We start from the raw sequence: 20,147 nt of genomic DNA, 5'->3' as shown, positions 1-20,147 counted from the left end.
TCCCTTCTGCAGACACCCTTGCGCCGTCCACAGCGATCACCTAGGGATTCTCCTCTAGTTCTGCTGTCTGCTTCTTGCCAGCTTGTACCATTTTCCTCTCTGGATCGTTTTCTTGAAATTTTTGAAATATATTTTAATAACATAAATTTTGTGAACTACACATTAACAAATCTTTATTCCCACTTTTGCATTTTCATTCAACCTGGTATATCTGCACACACTCATATGCACACAATTGTGTACACGCACACATACAGTCATGGACGAGCTCTAATTCCTCCATGTGTAACTTCTCCACGTTTCCCTGCTCCTGATGACTTCCGCCTTTGCCTACAATATTCTCTTTTCTTTCTGAACTTGCACAAAAAGATGTCTCCTTAGACCTCCAGTGCTTTAGGTTTTGTACAGACTGTGCACTTGAAATGCACCTTATTCATTGCTGCAGAGACAGGTAACCAGCTCTACCTCCTCCTCTATCTCCTCCTCTTCCTACTCCACCTCCTTCTCCATCTCCTTCTCCTCCATGTCCTCCTCCATCTCCATCTCCTCCATCTTCTCCTCCATCTCCTCCTCCTCCTCCTCCTCCATCTCCTCCTCTATGTCCTCCTCCTCCATGTCCTCCTCCTCCATGTTCTCCTCCTCCTCTATGTTCTCTTCCATGTCCTCCATCTCCTCCTCCTCCATCTCTTCCTCCTCCATCTCTTCCTCCTCCTCTTCCATCTCCTCCTCCATCTCCTCCTCCTCCATGTCCTCCTCCTCCATGTCCTCCTCCTCCTCCATCTCCTCCTCCTCTTCCATGTCTTCCTCCTCCTCCATGTCCTCCTCCATGTCCTCCTCCTCCTGGTCCTCCTCTTCCAGGTCCTCCTCCTCCAGGTCCTCCTCCATGTCCTCCATCTCCTCCTCCTCCATCTCCTCCATCTTCTCCTCTTCTATCTCCTCCATCTCCTCCTCCTCTTCCATGTCCTCCTCCTTCATGTCCTCTTCCTCCATGTCCTCCTCCATGTCCTCCATCTCCTCCTCCTCCATTTCCTCCTCCTCCTCCTCTTCCTACATCTCCTCCATCTCCTCCTTCTTCTCCTTCTTCTTTCAGCACTGGGGATTGAACTCAGGGCCTTGAACTTGCTAGGTAGGTGCTCTACCACTTTCGGGTTTTCTGGAAGTTCTCAAGCTACCTTTGCCCAGCACAGCTTTGGAAGGTGATTGATCTTCTGCCTCTGCCTCCTGCATGGCTGGGATTGTAGGCACATGGCACTGCGCCCTGCCCCCAGCCTTGTCTGTTAAGTGTTCATTCGTTGTCTTGCTAAAAATCTATTTGTGCTTTGCTGATATGAGAGACGACCTTAGTCATGGGCTGAACCCTGCCGCTGATTGCTGGGCTGCTCCCTTGGTTTCCTGTCTCTCCCCTTCTTATTTTTAAACTATAAACAGCATATTGTTACATTAACATAGAGCCATTTGATAGAAAAACTTTTTCCAGTTATCAATCATTGATTTTTTTCAAGAAACCGAAACTTCTCAAATCAAGGGCGCATTCATAAATTTCTGCTAGGACTTTCATGAGAAAACTCAGCTCTTATCTCATACTCAAGATTCATGTGTTTAAAAAGTTGAGAATAAAATGGGAATAAAATGATATTTGTTCTTACTTACTCTAATCTTTCTTCATACCTCTTCTTCAGGGTGTGTCCCAAATACTTTTTGTCTCAACTGCTTACTTGTTTTGCGTTATTAAGAACAGAGTTTTTTCTGCAGATTCTTTTTTGGCATGAAGAAAGCTGAGCTCTTTGGTGCTTTCTGACTTATGCTGTTGTCCTAGCAGTGGTTTTGGTTTTAAAGCACAATCCTAGCTTTTGCAGATGGTGACAGCGATGACTTTCTTTCCCCTGTCCCATCCATCAGTACCTGCAGTTCAGTGGACTGGGACAGAGCCTCCGCCCCACTGCCTGGCCGCTGCCCCGGAGGGAGGACCAGCTCCATGGTCACCCTCTGTGACTGTGGCTGAAGTAGGTCCCTCCGGGCAGCAACCAGTTTCCTTCTCATTCTGACCAAGCGGTGCTGGAAACAACTTCACTTGGGGTCAGGCTCCTCCACATAGAATAATGACTAAATTCCACTGCACAGTTGTGTGTGACACACTAGCTATTGTGGGTGGCTTTCACAGGTGCTTACAATAATAATTACAGTCACTAAGAGTGACTCATTCACTCTCTTGTGTGGCCCAGCCCTGGGATCCAGAAATTCATTGGTGGGCAAAATAGGCAAAACTCTGTAACCTTGGTGCTACATAAGCAGTGGCAAGGCAGGGAAAATGTAGCAACAGAGAATAAAAGGTCAAAGCACAGAGAACAGGAGTCTAGGAGGTAGAACCTGGAGTCTTGCACTGTTATTGAGGTTGAGTTGCAATTGGGCTGTTGAGCAACTTAGCCATCAAAGCAAAATAGGAAACCAGATGAAATATTACCACCGATTCTTATTTCCTCTTTCTATTCCTGGCCTTGGTGACCCCAAATTGGAATTTAATTTGAAGAAGAAACAAAGAAGAAGGTTTATTTGGGTGAAATCTTGTGGGTGCCTGAATGCCAGACTAAAGCATTTGGAATATACACAGTAAGTCCTGGAAGCTGTGGTGGGGAGACAGCCTGGAGCCTAAGGCTTTCGTTGGCTTTTTTGTCTTTTTGACAATACTGGTGTTTGAACTCAGGGCCTTGCACTTGCTAAGCATACACTCAACTTCGTGAGCTGAGCCTCCAACCATTTTTGCTTTGCTATTTTTCAGATAAGGTCTGAGCTTTTGACTTGTCCAGCCTTGGTCATGATTCTTTCTTCCTAGACCCTCCCAACACACCCAGGTTATTAGTGGAGATGGGACGTAGTTCACTAATTTTCTGCCCAAGCAGAGAACGGAGATCCTCCTGATTTCTACCTCTAGGTAACTGCGATTATAAGCATGTGCCTCCTTGCCTGTGCCTTAGGCTGTCTTTAGTTAGTCTGGCTTTTCTTTTAGTGTTACATGACTTTAATCAAGTCACGTTGCCTCTTTGAGGCTTGGTATTTTTAAAAATCGGGATAAGAATCTTTGCCTTAAAGTTGCTTTATTTAATGAGTTATTATATTTAAAAGTGCTTCTTAACTTGTCAAGTGTTAGAAAAAGGAGTGTGAGAGCTATTATTTTATTTTAATCATTGAATTGGGGTACATGGATGGGTTGAGATTTGGGGGTGGGAGGGGAGGAGGGCAGTAAGTATCCACCTGGAAGGTCCCTGCAGAGATGGGCAGATGCTGGGGTCTTGGGCATAGCATCCCCAGAAGGCTGTGCTGGTCCATTCCTCACCCCCACTGAGCCCCAGGATCAAGACCCAGGAGAGAGGGGGCCATGTGCAATCGGCATGAAAGTGCTCAGAATCCAAATGGAGCCAGTGGTGCCAAACCCTAGCAATGAATCCAGACAGGAGGGTTTGGAGGAGAGGATGAGAGCCCTCCCAAGACTCTGCCATAGCCACAGCCTTGTGGGAGGCTACTATGCTCTTCCCCAGAAAACACTTGTGCCAGGCTGCTTTCCCCACAGTGCCTTGGCTGGATGTCACTCTTGCTGGGGATGGTTGGGGCCAAGGACCACTGTTTCCCTGTGAACCCATCTCACTGTGCCTTTAAAATGTTTCCTTCACCAGTTCCGATACACCTGTACTAGTCCGCTGCCTGGGCTATGCCACCTAAATGCCCCGATTCTCTCCGTCAGTTAAAGGTCCACCCGAGCCAGCCCGAGCCTGCTGGGGTAAGACATGGCATTTTTCTCATGCGTCTGACTGGCGGTTTACACTGTGTGGCAGAGAGGCTGAGTCTGTGCTTCAGGACAGCAGGACCTCTGCTGAGGAGGGTGCCACTGGGCTTGCTGACCAGAGCACTCCTGTGGCCTCTCTGTGTGCCTCTGTGTGGCGCCTGGTTCTGTAAGGGAGCTGCCCAGATAGCACTGGTAAGGGAGCTACAGGGTCACCATTCTGTGCCCCAAGTCTGGCCCTAATGACAGTGGGTCCTATCTGAACCTGAGCCCCTGACCTTCCTCAGCGTTCAACCATCTTCTATAAGCTGAGCTGCTTGGGGACCCAATAGGGCCATGGCAAGCCCAAGAGTTGCCACACTCTTCTGACTCTTTCCTGCTCCTCAGGCTTGCGCTGCTCAGAGAAGTCTGAGGCTGGACTCGGGTAAAGCTGGCTGGAATCAGCCTCTGAAACTTCTCCCTGGGGATGCTGACTACATGGAAATAGAGGACACCTTCATTTAGAGGGACAGGTGCAAATGGTGCTGTCTTCCTGGGTGCAGGACTTCCAAGTAGAACTTCAAAAGTACTCAGGTGACCTGTTTCAAAGCAGCTGAAATTGGTACCTAGAAGCACGTACTCATCCCATGAATCTGACCAGAATTCAAGCACCTCTGGACTTGCTGTGGGCAGGGACATACCTCCCTTGATGCTCACAGGCCAGGGCCAAGGGTGCAGGTTTGTGTCTGTACCCCACAGGGACAGGCAGGCTGGGAGGGCTTGAGCGAGGGCTGGTAGGGAGCCCTGGCCCATGGCACGTACTGGGTCTTGGGTCCTTTCTTCTCTAGAATCATTGGATCTGAGTCTCATTCTACTCCTAGCTTTTCTGCATTGGGTATCTTGGGGCTGGAAGGTGGCCGATATCTTCCTGAAGATACACTAACTACACAGAGAACCGAAGGCCCCAGGACTAAGGCCTTTGAGTTGGCACAGCAGAACCATGTATTGAGTCTGCACCACCTCGTAATCAAATCAGCCTGTGCAGTGACTCCAGGCTGAATGTCAGGAAGCTGAGGACCTAACCAGGCATCCCCAGTCCACCTGAGCTGTTTTCTCAGGTCTGGGCTTCAGAGAGCTGCTCTTGGCCAATGTGACTTAAGTTTGTGGCCTAAGCTGGAGCCCCCATGGCCTCACATGGCTGTGACTTCAATGGCTGCTCCCAGTACACAGGGTACTGGGATGGACAACATGGAGGGGCTTCTCACACATCCACAGCCCTCCAAATGTAACAGCATCTCGTTTCCTTCCAAGAGTTGCACTTGCAAAACACAGAATTAGCATCTGGGGCAAGGTGCCCCTGAAGCTGGCCCCCGATCCCAGGTTTGTGAGTGAACAGCCATGTCTTGGAGAATTCTGAGATGAGATAAAAAGCACTGTCTCCCGACCAACTTCCCGGGCTGGAGAAGCAAGGGGCCAGGGCAGCCCATAGTTCACCAAATGGAGTTTTCTATCCCAGCAGCTCAAACCACCTCTGCTGTGGGCATGGCACCTCCTATTTAGGTGACAAATGGCCCCTCTTGCAACCTGGGAGAAGCTCTCTTATGGGCTCTTTCATCTTGCAGAAGAACATCATTAGTGGTCACTTGCTCATGGATGGGGCAGTGGCAGCCAGGAAGCACTGGAGACAATGCCCTGGGCTGTTTCAATAATACATGGAGAGATATACTCAGGCGACCTCGGGCTCTGCGGAGAGAGGATGGGGTCTAGGCAGGTGCAGGAGAGAGGATGGGGTGGAGGTCTGGTGCCCCTCGGGAGAAATAACTGAGGCAGATGGAGAGATGGAGTCCAGTTGGAATCTGTGGACCAACTGCCTTTTGCCAAGTAAAGCTGCATTCAGACCTCAAATGCATCCCACATAGCCAGATGAGGACACCTGTCCATTGGGCAGTCTCCTGGGGGGGGGTCCCTTGCTCTACCTCACATCAGTGCCCCTCATTCCCAGCCCGCAGCCTTGTCACAGTGGTGCTCACACAGGCCCAGGGAAGTGAAGAGTGAGAGTGAGTGAGTGAGAGATGCAGAGGTTGAGGTGGATCTGGGCCAAAGGAGAACCACCTGTGCAGGTAAACCAAGGCTGAGTGTGAGTGTGCATGTGTGTGTGTGTGAAGGGGCTGCAGGAATGGGCAGGTAGGAGCAATGAGAAAAAAGTGCCAACAGAAAACTTTGCCAACTGATCAATCAGCCAACTAACTAACCAAACAACCAACCAACTAACCATCCAACTAACCAACCAACTAACCAACTAACCAACCAACCAACCAACCAACCAACCAACTAAATAACTAAATAAAAGCATGAAAGAAAGAAAAGTTCCTCTAATATTGTTTGGTGTTGTCCCATGAGAAGCTGGAAGTGCTAACTCTAGCCTGAAACCCATCTCCTTTACAGGCCTCTCCTGGGAAACAGATGCTGACACCATATCAGGGAACCAGTGGGGGCGACCCTACAGTGGACACAGCCCTGAGGGGCCAGAGCAAGGCTGAGCCCTCCAGCAGAGTGGAGATGGCTGTGACCACTGGCTGTGCACGTCTGAGGCAGGTGCCTGTTCTTGCATCCCTGGAACTGAGGTTTGCTTCCTCATGAGGACACAGGGACACTGTAGATGCTTGGCGCTCATACAGGGCCTGCAAGGGATGATCGATTGCTCAGTGGCCACTTGGCCAAAGCGGGGTTGGCATGCAGAGACCAGAGGGTAGGCAGTTACTTTCATTCACTGTGTTACAGAAATCCTCTAAGACTGTTCTGGGAGCCAAATGAGGGCCCGGGAAGTAGCAGAAACCCCAGGGCCTTGGCATCTAATCCCTTTGCCATCCTGGGGCATCTGGTGAGGTGCTGGTGTTGGTCACTGGGACCCTGGATCCCGAGGCCCTGTGGCCCCAGCAGACCCCTGCACAGATAAAGCCCTGTGGTCAGGGGCTGTGGAGACCCTCACTTAAATGTAGATGTTGACTTTCTACAGTTGCCTAGTTTGGAATGCTAATTAAAGGTGATAGGATGATTTAGGATGCACATGTGTAGATTTGACTTCTCTCTCTCTCTCTCTCTCTCTCTCTCTCTCTCTGTCTCTCTATCTCAGCTGGGAGATTTTTTTCTCTTTTGGTCATGCTGGCGAAAGTCTGAAGTAAAACTCAAATGTCCCCTTATGCACAACTTCAGTAGAAGAGACTACAGGCTTATACATCTTCCTCTGGCTGTATTCCAGGTCCACGTTCTCAGGTTTTATATATCCCCAAGACTTCCCACCTGACCACTTGGATAAGTGTTGTTCATGAAGCACAGCTGAGGGAAAGTGGGTCCTGATGCTCAAGGGTGGTCATGGCCAACCAACACAAGATGCACAAAAATGGTGGAGAAAAAGTCCTTGTATTTTAAAAAGATTAGAAGCGGGGACAGAGAGTAGACTGACGGGCAGGGTGGACTTCCCCCAGCCTCCGACCTGTCCCTCTCTCCTGATTCTAGTTTGGATATATCCCTCCTCTCTTCCCTTCTTTGATGACTGTCTCCCATCCTGGAATGTGTTGATGCTTCTGCTGTGCTGTCTATGTCTAAGGACTTCTTTAGATCTTTGACTTGAGGGTGACTGCACCCTGGGCATGAAGTCATGGATGAGGCTTACCCTGAAGAAAATTTCCTGACTCCTGTGGAACCATCTCTTCCCTCTTTGTCTCCAGACCTTCTCAATCCCATGTTTGGCAAGGAGGGTTCAGGGTGATCGACTCTGTTTTATTAACTGTATTCTGCCATCCTCATTTCTCTTTATTGATCTTAGTTCTATGATCCAGTTCTGTGCCTAGCAGGACCCGTTCCCCTTACTGTTCTTCATTTACACACTTCAACTACAATATGCTTTCTGTTCCCCCTGAATAAACTTAGGAATGGCCGCATTGCATAATAAGAACAATCTCCTGGGGTTTTCAAATGGAATTACATTAAATATTCTGATTTAGAAAAAACAATTTTTTTCCTATTCAGCAACATACCACCTGACTGCATTTGTTCAAATTCCCTTCTGCTTCTGTCAATAAGGATCAGTTCTCTCGTTCGTGTAAGAACTGGACATGTCTTATTGCTCTTGTGAATATTTTGTTTTTCCTGGCTTTTATCTAATTGCTATAGGACATTTGGCATAGTAAGTTACAGAAAAGAAAAAAATGTCTCAAACAGGCTCCAGTGGCGGAGGAGCACTGCCCATGGTGCCACAGAGGCCAGAGAGTGGCTGCAGCCATTGTGCTCTGCTCTGTAGCTGGGCTCTGCCTTTCCAAGGGTCAGCGTTGGCCTCAGGCTGGATTCCCTGGTGCAAGACACTGGCAGAGTGACAACAGCTCCCAGGTCCAGAACTCATGGTGGTGGGATTACACCCTATGGCCCCTGGGATCTGGACCCTCCAGGATGTGGTGGCCTCTCGGGGCAGGGTGTCCCCGGGGCAATTGGTATGGTCTCATGAGGGTCATCAGCAGACATCCAAGGGATTATGCTGTGGGGCTGGGGAGAAACCAACAGCGCTGGACTGGACATCCGTGTCCTTTCAGAATTCATGGGATGAGTCCTCATCACCAAGATGATGGTGTCAGGAGATGGGACCTTGGAAGGTGGTGAGTGCCCTGAGAAAAGAACCCCAGAGAATTCCCTTGCCTGTCTACTGCGTGGGGGCAGTAAGAAGCATTATCTTCTGGACCCCGAATCTGCCAGCACTTTATTGTGGATTAGCAACCAAGATGAAAATAACTGAGAGAAGGAACTTTCTGTTGTTCCTTAGCCACCCAGTCTGTGATGTTTTATTACAGCAGCTGGAATGGACTAAGACATATATGGAAGGCTGCTGATGCTGTCTGAGACTGTGGGGGTGGCAGGCAGGTGGTCAGGAAGGGCTGGGTCTAAAAGGAAGAGGAAGCACCAGTGGGAGCCCACGTGTCCCTTTCCCTGCCTCTCACTGGGCAGCTGGTAGCCTGCACAGTGCCAGACATCTGCCATGGAGCTGGTGCACAGGGAGCAGCAGAGGCTGAGCCAGGAGCCAGGACACCTCATGTGCCCACAGATTCACAGGGTCACCTGCAGGGGGGACTGGAGGGTCTCATGCTGAGCAGTGGCCTCTGTTCCAGGGGCCAGAGCTCAATTGCTGAGGGCTGTGGTATGACTTCCAGGTAGGCTGCTGTCCTCAGAGCTCAGGTCCAGCCAGGGAGACCCTTTCCCTGCACAAATCCCAGAACCAGAGCCTGAGCCTGGGTCTCTGTATCTCATTGGAGGAGCTTGGTTTCCCTTAGCCCATGGGTCTCCTGGGGATGCCTGGGCCCCACTTTCCATGTTAAGGGGGTATCACATCCCATATCGCAGCTTCGGGGGGACATCATCCAGTGAATCCAACAGAAATGCGAGGGCCACGAGGGATGGGGGTGGGGAAGTCTAAGGTAGAGAGTTTGGTCCCGGAGCACATGCCAGCAAGGACATCGACACTCCCACCATAGACCATCTGGAGCCAGTGGGGACAGAGGAGCAGGTGCATGGCTCTGCCAGCCTGACGGGTCAGCAATGTCACATGCCAGGTAAAGCTTCCTAGCCAAGGATTCCAGAGTACATGGTAAGGGCGGGCACACTCTCCTTTCCATTCTCCAAGGGCCTGGCTGGGGGGCCTGGGATAATTACTGGGGGCTTAACAGACTCAGTGATGATGTCATTTATTTTCTTACTCGAAGATACAGAAATTACCTCTGCTTCTATTCTACAGATAAAAAACTGACGCCAAGGGTGTGGTTGAGTAATGTACCCAAGGTCACCCAGCAAGCAGGTAAGCCAAGGAGCTGAACTCTCAGTCCCAGGCCCTCTGGCTAAAGCTTAGCCTCAACTAATCCTCCATCCCATTTCTTCCTGACGCATGGTGCCTGAAGACTTGACACTTTAGCACTGAGTGGTCAGCCTTGCTGACAGCCCTGGGTGCCCGGATGGCCCAGGTAACATGGCTAACATTGTCCCTCCACTATGTCATCCTACCCATGACTTTCTTCTGCCCTGTACCTTGGCGACTCACCCTACAGTGCTTACTGGCCTGATTCGGCTTCTCTCTGTCATTATCTCTACTCTGAAATGAAGCTGTCACTTATCCATATGCTGACAGTATGGTTTAATTTTCAAGGACAGTCATTTCCAAGTTCAGAGTCCATGTCACTGTCACCTCTGTGAGCTGCAGTGGTATCAGTTCCGTAGCGGAGATAGGTCTCTGGTTCCACTTTCTTCGTGAGAGGTCAGTAATAATGTTTGGGCTGGGATCAAAGCCATAAGAATTTTCTGGGTGCAGCACTTGGGAAGCTGAGGCAGGAGGGTGGCAGCTTAGATTACATAGTATGACTGTCTCAATAAAATCAACAAAAAACTGTCAAAACAACCCCCACTTTCTCCCCCCCAAATCCAACTAGTTTGTGCTTCCCGTGTTCTGTGTCTCGTGGAATCTTGGAATCTGCCATCCCTTCCAAGGTGGTATGAACTCCTTCCAAAGCCACCTGAGCCCTGGGAGCAGTGCATCAATGAGCCAGCTCCAGCTTCCTCCTTCCCCAGGCCTTGTGGGAAATTCATGTTTCTATGGGGTTTCTTGATGGCAGGGATGTTTGGAGAGCACCAGGCCAGAGAGGTACCCACCTCAACATTGAGCCAGACAGGGGCCCCCAGAAGAGGAGTGGGCATTGCCTGCGTGTTCCGGAAGACACGGGATTCCTCCAATCACCCTCCATCCTGGCCTGGGGCCAGGAAGAGAGCCTGCCTTCTCTCCTTTCCTTCCCTTCCACTTTCCTTCTCTCCCCTTCTCTCCTCTTTTCCTCCTTCCTTCCCTCCTACTTCCTCCTGCGCGTCCTCTTTCCTTCCTTCTTTCCCCTCTCCTCCCTCTTTCTCCTTCCTTCCTTTTCGGCTGCCTCCCTCCATCTTCCTTCCCCTTTTCTCCTTCCTTCCTCATGAAGAGCCAGGTACAAGACAAAGCCCCAGTGTTTGGTACATTGGCTGTGTGTGTATCATTTGTGTTTGCTTTTATTATAAAGTCTAATTTTAGAGTGAGAAGATGTTCTATGTCATTCTGCTTTTGAGAATGTGCTGGTGCTTGCGTAGCACAGACTAAGATGAATTTTTGCAATGTTCACAAGTTATAGGAAACGATACTGCGTCTTTCTCTCTGGTATTATTTTGTTTAGTAATTATATCATTCCAACTATTTTAAGCTGAACCAGTGTTCTCTGTTGTGTATCCCGAAGACTGAAATTCAGCAGCTCTTCATCATCACCTGACATGCCTGTTTCACAATCACCAGCTTGTTCTAGCAGTTTTAGATCTTTATATTTGTTACCTTGGTCAGCCCACATAGGGATATAATATATCTTGATTGTAGAATTAAGATATTAACAATATACTCGATACTTTATTCCACTTAATTCTACTCACATTGAAATTCACAGTGTTAGAAATGAAAATAACCAGGTCAGTTTTTCATTTGCTTACTTTAGTTTTAACATTTGGACATTGTTTTGTTATTTGTATGTACAACCACCTTGGCCCCAAATACCTTGAGTGAATTAGGGACACCACCCTTGTCAAGGCTGCCCTCTTGTCAGACACAAACTGCGAATTCAGGGATTCTCAGGCTACCCTCATTTCTGGATAGCTGACTTCAACCTTGGGGACTCCCATGACCTCATGACCTTCTTCAGTTCCAGTTTCAACAAGCCATTAAGACAACTCACAAAGCCCCCGAAGGCCCTGCACTGTGCCCTCCAGTCGTGTTGTAGCTAAGGACACAGATAAGAACCAGCTGCAGGTCCATGTGACAAGGTCTTGGAGGATCCAACATCCTGGGGACTGTTCCCCTCCTCGCACATCTGTGAGCTTTAGGGGGTTCATCGTAAAGGCAGATTGACTGAATTCATGGTTAAAAGGTTGAGCTCTGTCTCGGACCCATCTCCTTTCCAGAGGTGAGAGACTTAACTTACCTCCCACCACAGGATGGGTCTCTCTGGTGCCACCACCCCCCATTTAGAGTCAGATCCTTACCACAAACCATCTAGAGGTACCCATGAGTCACCCCATTAGTACAGCCTCCAGTATGGCCCAAGGCTCTGCATGACTAACAAAGACACACCACACATATCTAGAATAACAACACTCCTGTCACCTGGGAAGTTCCAAGGACTTAGAGGTCCCATGCCTCTAAGAATTTGGTGACACAGACAAGCCACATTCTTTATTATATGGCATGTCAGAGATAGCTTCCTTCTGCTGTGTCCTGACCTAAGACTTTGTTGACCTGACTTGGTCAGAGAAGATTAAGCCTTTAACATTCAGTGCTGTGATGAGGGGTCCAGCTCTCATTCCACTCCTTCTCACATGTCCCTGCGCAGGGAGGGGTCTGGCTGGTGGGCAGGGGCTGGGATGGCCCTCAGTATCCCTCTGACCACAGAAGGAAGCAGCAAATCATCCCCTGCTCACAGCCCCAGAGCCCCCACCTTGCTCCTAGAACTTGATTTGTAGGTCAGACTCTTCTCATTTTGTTGATTTCTTGTGGAAATTTCCATCCTGATTATTACAGACAATGCAGTCTGTGGCGAAGGTGGGAGGGTAGTGGGCAGTGTGCATTTTGGCTGTCGCTATCCAGTTGTGTGTATGTGAGTGACTACACATGTGTGTATGTACATGTGTGTGCAGATGGGAGCTGGGACCAAGGGCACACTTTCTTTGTGCCTCCAGTTCTTGATTCCCCACTAGGATGATGTCCTGGTGGGTGAGTGAACACCACTGGACACTGGGCTCCCATATCAGGTCTCTGGTTCCCTCCAGTTCCCTGTTAAATTGTTCTCTGCATGAGCATTTCATAGATGTGGACTGTGGCTCACAGAGGACAGGAAGCCTGCTCAGAGTGTAGGAGGCAGGGGCTGGCCGCACCAGGCCTTGAGAGGTCCTACAGGCAGGGTGCCTTAGCCTCTAGGAAACAGCCTTCTTCCCTGCACACAGACCACACTCACTAACCCCTCCAGGGCTGCCTGAAGCTTGCATTCAGAGTGCAAGGGCAAAGAAGAGCCCCGTGTTTCCCCCAGGGCTCTGCTTTCCTCCCCCGTAACTCTTAGTGCTCTGATTACCAGGTGCCTTTCAAGGGAGCTGGAGCCTTTCCTGCTCCCAGCACAGCTGAGCCATGCTGGAATTTTCCAAAAGGACGTTGCTGAGATCTGAGGAAGAATAAGAAAGGAAAAACCACAGAAGCACCAACGGCAAACAGTCCATAAATAGACCTGCTCCTGACAGGCAGATTTCTGGTCTTCAGTCTCCCAGCAAGGGCTCAGGGTGTCCTTGGAGCTTCCATGTGCTGACCTGCTGGATCCCCCCACCCTGGGGAGGTGGGCCAGCTCCACCTCTTGCTCCAGTTTCTGGGTTTGTGCTGGGCACTGCCAGCTCACGTTTTAGAAAAGACCCCTCTCCCTCTGCACAACAGTTACAATTGCTCCTCTCTTCTGAGTCAGCTGTGGGAGCCTTCCTGTGTTCACTGTTTTCCACCACAACTCATTTCTAAATATTTCTAAACACCTGCAGCCATTATATGCTAAGACCCTCATGTGCACTCCCAGAATCTTCCCCGAGGACAAAGAATGCTAAACTGGACATCAACAGCCCCTGCATGGGGAGCACACAGTGCCCAGGGAACTCTCCTGTGCCATGGACCTCTCTCCCTGACAGCTCCTGCATTTCCCAGAACAGGCAGCAAGGCCTTCAGTGCGAGCAGCTCCATTTATCCCTCATGCGCTCTCTCTGAGCCATCTCGCTGATGCCTGCCAATGAGGGCTCAGTTGAAACCCTGTGACAAGTGAAGGGTCCTCATTGCTGGAGTCAAAGGAAAGAGCAAGTGGGCAGAAAAGGCCACTCCAGAGAGCACTGCTGTCCGCCCACCTGCTTCAGCATGACAATGGGAACAAGCACTTTGCAGTCTGTGCTCCCAGGTTGGGAGCTGTGTATTGCTTCAAGCTTAGATAACCCAGAGCACTTGGCACATGGTTAGGGTGGATTTCAGCCAAGCCAGCTCTATGGGAATTAAGAAAAACTGAGAGCATTTTCTAAAAGATCCCCCTGAAATAGCTTGTCTTCATGCATCCATCCATCCACCCACTTGCCCATTCACCTGTCCATTCATCCATCCATCCATCCATCTATCCATCCATCCACCCACCCACCCATCCACCCATCCACCCATCCATTCACTCACCCACCTACCCATTCACCTATCCACCCACCCATCCATCCACCTATTTACTTATCCATCCATCCATTCACCCATCCACCCACCCAGCCATTCATCCATCTACTTATTCATCTACTCCTTCCCTCCACCCAATTATCCATCACTCCTCCTATTTATTAGACTCCTTTTGAGTGGTCTTCCCACACCTATCCTGCCATGGGTCATCATGGCCACCTATCAGGGAGTACCTGAAACTCTAATATTGTATTGTTACTCTTGCTAAAATTTTTTATCCCCTTTAAAATGAAATCTTTCCATCAGATGTTTTCAGGCACTCATACTTAAGGGTGATTAAATTTTTTTTGGGGGGGGGATGAGGCCACTATCCTCTATGACTCCTGAATCATTAGCATATCGCACCCTTACCCTACCTCTAGACAGTTTCAGGCAGCATTAGGGATGTAGGATCCAGGGGGTCCCTGTCCCCCTCATTCAGAGGGGCTTGCACTCAGACAGCCATATTTGTTTTGGCTGGTGATTGGTCTTTGTAAGGCTTGTGGCCTGACCCTGGCTGAGATGTGAGAGGAAATGTACAGGGAGTACCTCCTTTGTGGGGCCAGAAGTCCCAGCAGTCTTCAAGGGGAGTCCTTGCTGGTCACCATTCTTCCTGATGTTCTCATGTCTGGAAATGAACCAGCCAGCCATCTTGCAAACAGGAGGTCACAGGCCTCCACAGATGATGGATGCAGAGAGGAAAAGGACCTGGAGTTTTCATGGCAATATCTTGTCACAGCCCTGGACTGCCACTGGGATCTCAAACAAACTTGTTTAGGATACGCTCTTTCGGAGGGGCCATGGCCCCGCAGCACCTGGACAGAACTAAGCAGAAGTGAGTGCACACTGGAAACTCATGGGACCCTGGGCCAACCTCAACCTCCTGAGTACTTGCCCTTCATCTCTAAGTGGGCATCGCAGGCCTGGACAGAAATACTGGCAATGGTCAGGACTTGCAGCAGCAGCTCTGCTCCCTGCAGTCGTGTGGGGCTGGTGGAGGGCAGAGGGGAGATGGTAGCTATTTTCATACTTCAAGGATCGTCCCCTTCCTTGAGGACGAGGAACAGATTTGTTCTGTGGCTGACTGAAGGGGACAGACATGGTGAGAACAGATGGAGCTTCAGGACAGCAGGTTCTGAGAAGCGGAAGAGAGAACGTTGTGACTTTGGGGGCAGCTCACAAGCACCGAGCTGCGTGCAGGGCCGTGGGAGTCCGTGGGAACAGCTGTTGTCCACCTGCCCACACTCATCTCCCAGGGATTCCTAGCTGGGTGGGGTGGTCTTGGTGACCTCTGAGGGATGGCCCAGCCCTGAGACTCTGGCAGGGGGTAGTCAGCCATCGCCCTGCTTCTCTGCTGTCTGGTAGACCTCCTGAGTGTGTCGCTGGGGACAAGAATCCTCTCCTTCTTGTGGCGCTCAGTGCTATCTACTGAGACCACACAGTTGCCCTCTCTGGATTTTGTTCCCACAACTGCGTCTGAACTCTGTGCTCTAAACAAGACACTGGATTGGGGACCCTTAGGGGTCTGTGTGTTAAGTCAGTTCAAAGGCTTCCTTGTGGGAACAAGTGTGGCATTTTCCAATTCATATGCCACCTAATATAGGAAAAGGGCAGGACCCTGTGTGCATCCTCTCTGTATTATGGATAGGTGTCCAGGACATATGTTGATGTACAGATTGTCATCTGGTAGGGACCCAAGTGCCAGGTGAAGTAGCTCTATGGGAGCCCCAGAAGTGTGGAGTTGAGTTCTGCTCTCATCCCTGGGTTTTATTTTAAGAGACCTCCATTTAGCTTGATTAAGCCCACAAGTGATCGTGAGCCACTTCTTATTTTAGCACTTTCATTTGGGCTCCATAGGCATTGGGTAATCAAGGCATTAGCAACATTCAGGAAGGTGGTCCCATTTCTTAATGGCCTTGGCGGTTTTATGTAAGGACATTTGACTGGGAATCCAGCTGCTTTGAGGCTTCCTGTTGGGGTCTGAGGACAATGGCTGACTGTGGGGAAGGAAAGGAGATCAAAGGACTGCCCTGGGAATGTGGAATCTGGTCCTGAACTCCAGAGATAGGAGGCGACAGGACCCAGAGAAAGATAGGAGGACTCTGAGGACTGTTGAGTCCTCAGAGACAAAATCCTGTCTCATTTGGTACAACCTACAGCAAAGGGACCAGGACAGCTAAGCAGGAGTGTGGGGCAAAGCCCTGGGTGTTGGGGGTCCAGGGTCTCGGTCATCTTGTCTTGTATGGTTTCGAGGTTCACCTGAGCTTCGCAGTGAGGGGAGCTGGGTTCCAGCCCCGTGAAGCCACATGGAGCATTTATTAGGAGAGTGGTGGTGGTGTAGAAGGCTGTATGGCAACTCTGTGTCAGGCCTGGTTAGGGGACAGCCCCTGCTCAGGGCATGAAATCAGACCGGATTCCAAGCACTGAAGGAAAAGAGAGAATCTATAGTGGAGGAGCAGGTCTCCACTATAGTGGAAGCACCACGGTAAGCCGACCCAAAGCGTTCTTGCTGCAGGCCAGCCAGGATTCTCAGACCTCACCTGGGGATGGTGGGATGTTAGGAATTTGGAGAGACATCGAACATGGTCAGACATCAAGTGTGGGAATTCTGGCCAACATGACCTAGAAGGATTCTTCATAAAAATGGATTGTACAAGCACATAGAGGGCACTCCAAGGAACTGGACTAAAGTTTGCTTAAGGACAGAATCTTTATCACCCAGCACTGCCTCCTTTGGAGCTCCCCCGATCTCCATCTCTATCTGTCCTTTTGGCTCAGCTGTGTCCTCCATAATAGCAGGGAGGTTCCCCTCCAAGTAGAGGCATCTGGAGGGACCCCAGTCCTTCCCTAGCCACCATTTTGTTTGGACCTTTCCACACATCAGCCTTTAGCAAGAGGGTCTCTTCCAATTCTTGGCCAGGTGAGGGTCCCTTCCTACCCATCCATGATGATCCTAAGGCCCTGTGGGGGAATGCTTGGGCATGTCAGCTCTAAGGCCACCACTGTCAAGCATCCTACACCTGCCCCATCGCCTCCCTCTTCTTTCTCTCACTCGCTGTCCCGCTCTCACCAGCTCAGATGTAACTTCTTCCCCAGAGGCCATCGACTGCTCCTTCCACTTAACCTTGGCCCTGGAATCTTCTAGACTCTTTGTAGTTCTCATAATTAACATTTAATGGTTGTAAAAATATTCACAAGGACATCTAAATGCAAAGAATGTGAATGTAGATGATGACCTTAGACCTTTCACAAAAATTAACTCAAAATGGACCATAAGCCTGAATGTAAAATGAAGAACAGTGAAACTTCTAGCAGGTAACACAGAAGAAGATACAGGTGACCTTGGCTTCCTTGCAATGAGGTTTTAGAGGCAATACCAAAGGCAAGGCTCCTGAAAGAAGAAGAGAAAGATAAGGCAGGCTTCATTAAAATTAAAATCCACTCTTGTGAAAGACACTGTTAAGAGAACAAAAAGACAAGACATTGACTGGGAGAAGCAGTTGCAAAACACCTATCTGATAAAAGGCTTGTTTCTAAAACACAGAGAATCACAGAACACACAAAGAAATTTTTTTTCAGTACTGGAGATTGAACTCAGGGCCTTCTGCTTGCAAGCTGTAATGCTTGAGCCACCCCCAGTCCTTTTCTTTATCATTTGTTTTTCAGATAAGGTCTTGAGCTTTACCGGGGCTGGCCTCCAACCAAGATCCTCCATCTCTGCCTCCTAAGTAGCTGGAACCACAGACATGAGTCAGGATACCTAGCTTGTCTATGAAATAGGGTCTCACTCACTCACTTTTGCCTATAATGGACTCAAACTTCAATCCTCCTGTCTTTGCATTCAAAGTAGCTGGGATTAAGGTGTGTGCCACCATGCCTGGTCTAAATACACAAATAACTCTTAAAACTGAGTAACAGACAACTGAAGAAGTGGGCAAGGTTTGGATGGACACCTTACAAAAGAAGAGGTACACATGTAAATAAGCCCTGCACTGGGAAATTGCAAATTAAAACCACAAAATGCCATCACACACTAATTACAATGGCTGAAACCCCCAACCATGACCAATCAAGTGCTGGCGAGGGCGAGCAGCGAGGAAAGCTGGTGTTCACTACTGTTGGGAATGCTGTGGACAATGGCTCAGTGGCTTCTCCTGAAACGAAGCCACACTTCGTTCAGCAATCCCGTTCCCTTCTGTCTTCCCAAATGAATTAAAACTACATAGCAACCTGCACATGGGTATTTATAGCAGCTTCATCCCTAAATGCCATGACGGGGAAGCAGCCAAGATGTCCTGCAGGAAGTGAGGGGATAAATAAACTGGTCAGTCCAGATGATGGAGGGAAGCTCAACAGGAAAAAGAAGTCATTAAGCCATGGAAACTCATGGAGGATCGTAAGTGCTCATCGCCAAATGAGACAAGCCCATGTGGAAAGGCCACAGACTCTGAGGTTCTGGAACAGGGCACATCATGGGAGCAATCAATGGATCAGCCTCGCCAGGGCTTTGGCAGGAGGGAGGGCAGTGAAACCACTCTGTGTGGCACCATAATGAGGGACCCATGTCACCCATTTGGCAACTTCCATGGAGCCACAAGACAATGAGCCTGAGGCGAAGAGGGAGCTTAGTAACATGGTGTCAACATTGGCTCATGACTGTGACTGCTTCACTTTAGTAACAGGGGACACAGTGTGTGTGTTTTGGGAGGTAATATGGGAACTCTATGCTTTCTGTTCAATTTTGCCAAAACCCAGAATTCTAGGAAATACAACCTATTTATTTTAACAGTGTATCAACCTATTGTATTTGGAGTCTACTGGATTTATGAATTGTTGTTAGCTGTGAGAGAGGCTACTGATTGCTTCCACATCCATTCTTTCTGTCTTCCCTCCTAACAACATCCACAATTTTAGCATTTGTTTCCCAGCTTCACTTTGAGTCCTTGTGACAGCCCCTGCTGACAGAATGTGACAGAAGTGAGGGCATGTGTGCCCCCGGGCTTGGTGGGCATGGGTTCACATCACAGAACACCTCCTTTTTGCGTTAGCCAGCTCCACAGAGCCCTGGCTCCACAGTGAAGAGGACCCTGGTCCTCATTGGCAGCAAATGTGGGGGAGCTCTGCACGGGTGGTTGTGCTGTGCCCACAAGAGGGAAGTCCTGGGCCCCTCCACCCATCACCACGGGGCCCATCCCTTACTCTGCACAAACTCTCCAGGGTGGGGTCCAGGCTTCTGCAGCTCAGTTTGTGGCAGGGCCTGTTCTGCTCCTTCTAGCATGGGACACCTGTTCTGTAAATGGCCCCAGCTGGAGTGAGTCTATCTCACTTGCTCATCCCCCCTCCTCAGCATTGTAGGCCGTCACATGGAATACAAGCCTGATTCCACCCCGCCCCGGACAGGAGCCCAGGGCTCCATGCTCCCGCTTGCTGCTCTAAGGCACTCCGTGTCTGGTTAGGACACTCTTGCCCTGCACTGACACTTTCACACTCTCAGGCGTGAGCATAACAGAAGCCTGCGGCCAGCTGATCACAAGCCCTTCAGGAGCTCTGGCATTGTCACCTTTGTCTTCTGTCCTGCTGAACTCATCCTGGAGGGCAGCCTGGGCCAGGAGACATCTGACTCTGAGCTAGACCTGGCCAGTTTGATCTGCAATTCCTGGGACTGATTGTGGGGAGTTATTCATGCTCTCTGATGGCACTTTGCTCCTGTGTAAAGTGGAATGCCAGTTGCCACCTACCCCACACCGGCCAAGGTGAAGGTGGCACGAGTGCTGTCAGAGCGTTGTGGCAGATGGTGGACATGAAGCTTGCGATCAGTGTCAGGGCAGAGGCTGGGCAGGCTTGATCCTGTCTTGTTTCTGGATGTGAATCCATCATTCATTGCTGGCATTCTTATTATCATCAATCACTCGTTATGATTATTCTGTTCAGTGTGGGAGGCGGCTGGGATAGAACGAGAGAGGAGGCTCAGATGCCTTTGCCAGTTCTCCCACATGCCCCTTTCTCATTTCGTTTAAGGACATCAGGGAGTCCATTCCTTTCTCTTCTTTCTTCTCTGTTTTCTAGCCTGTGTGGGAGCCCCCTTTC

Source organism: Castor canadensis, chromosome 8 (genome assembly GCF_047511655.1).
Source record: "Castor canadensis chromosome 8, mCasCan1.hap1v2, whole genome shotgun sequence".
In the NCBI taxonomy this organism is placed as follows: Eukaryota; Metazoa; Chordata; class Mammalia; order Rodentia; family Castoridae; genus Castor; species Castor canadensis.
Note: the sequence above shows the minus strand (reverse complement) of the source record.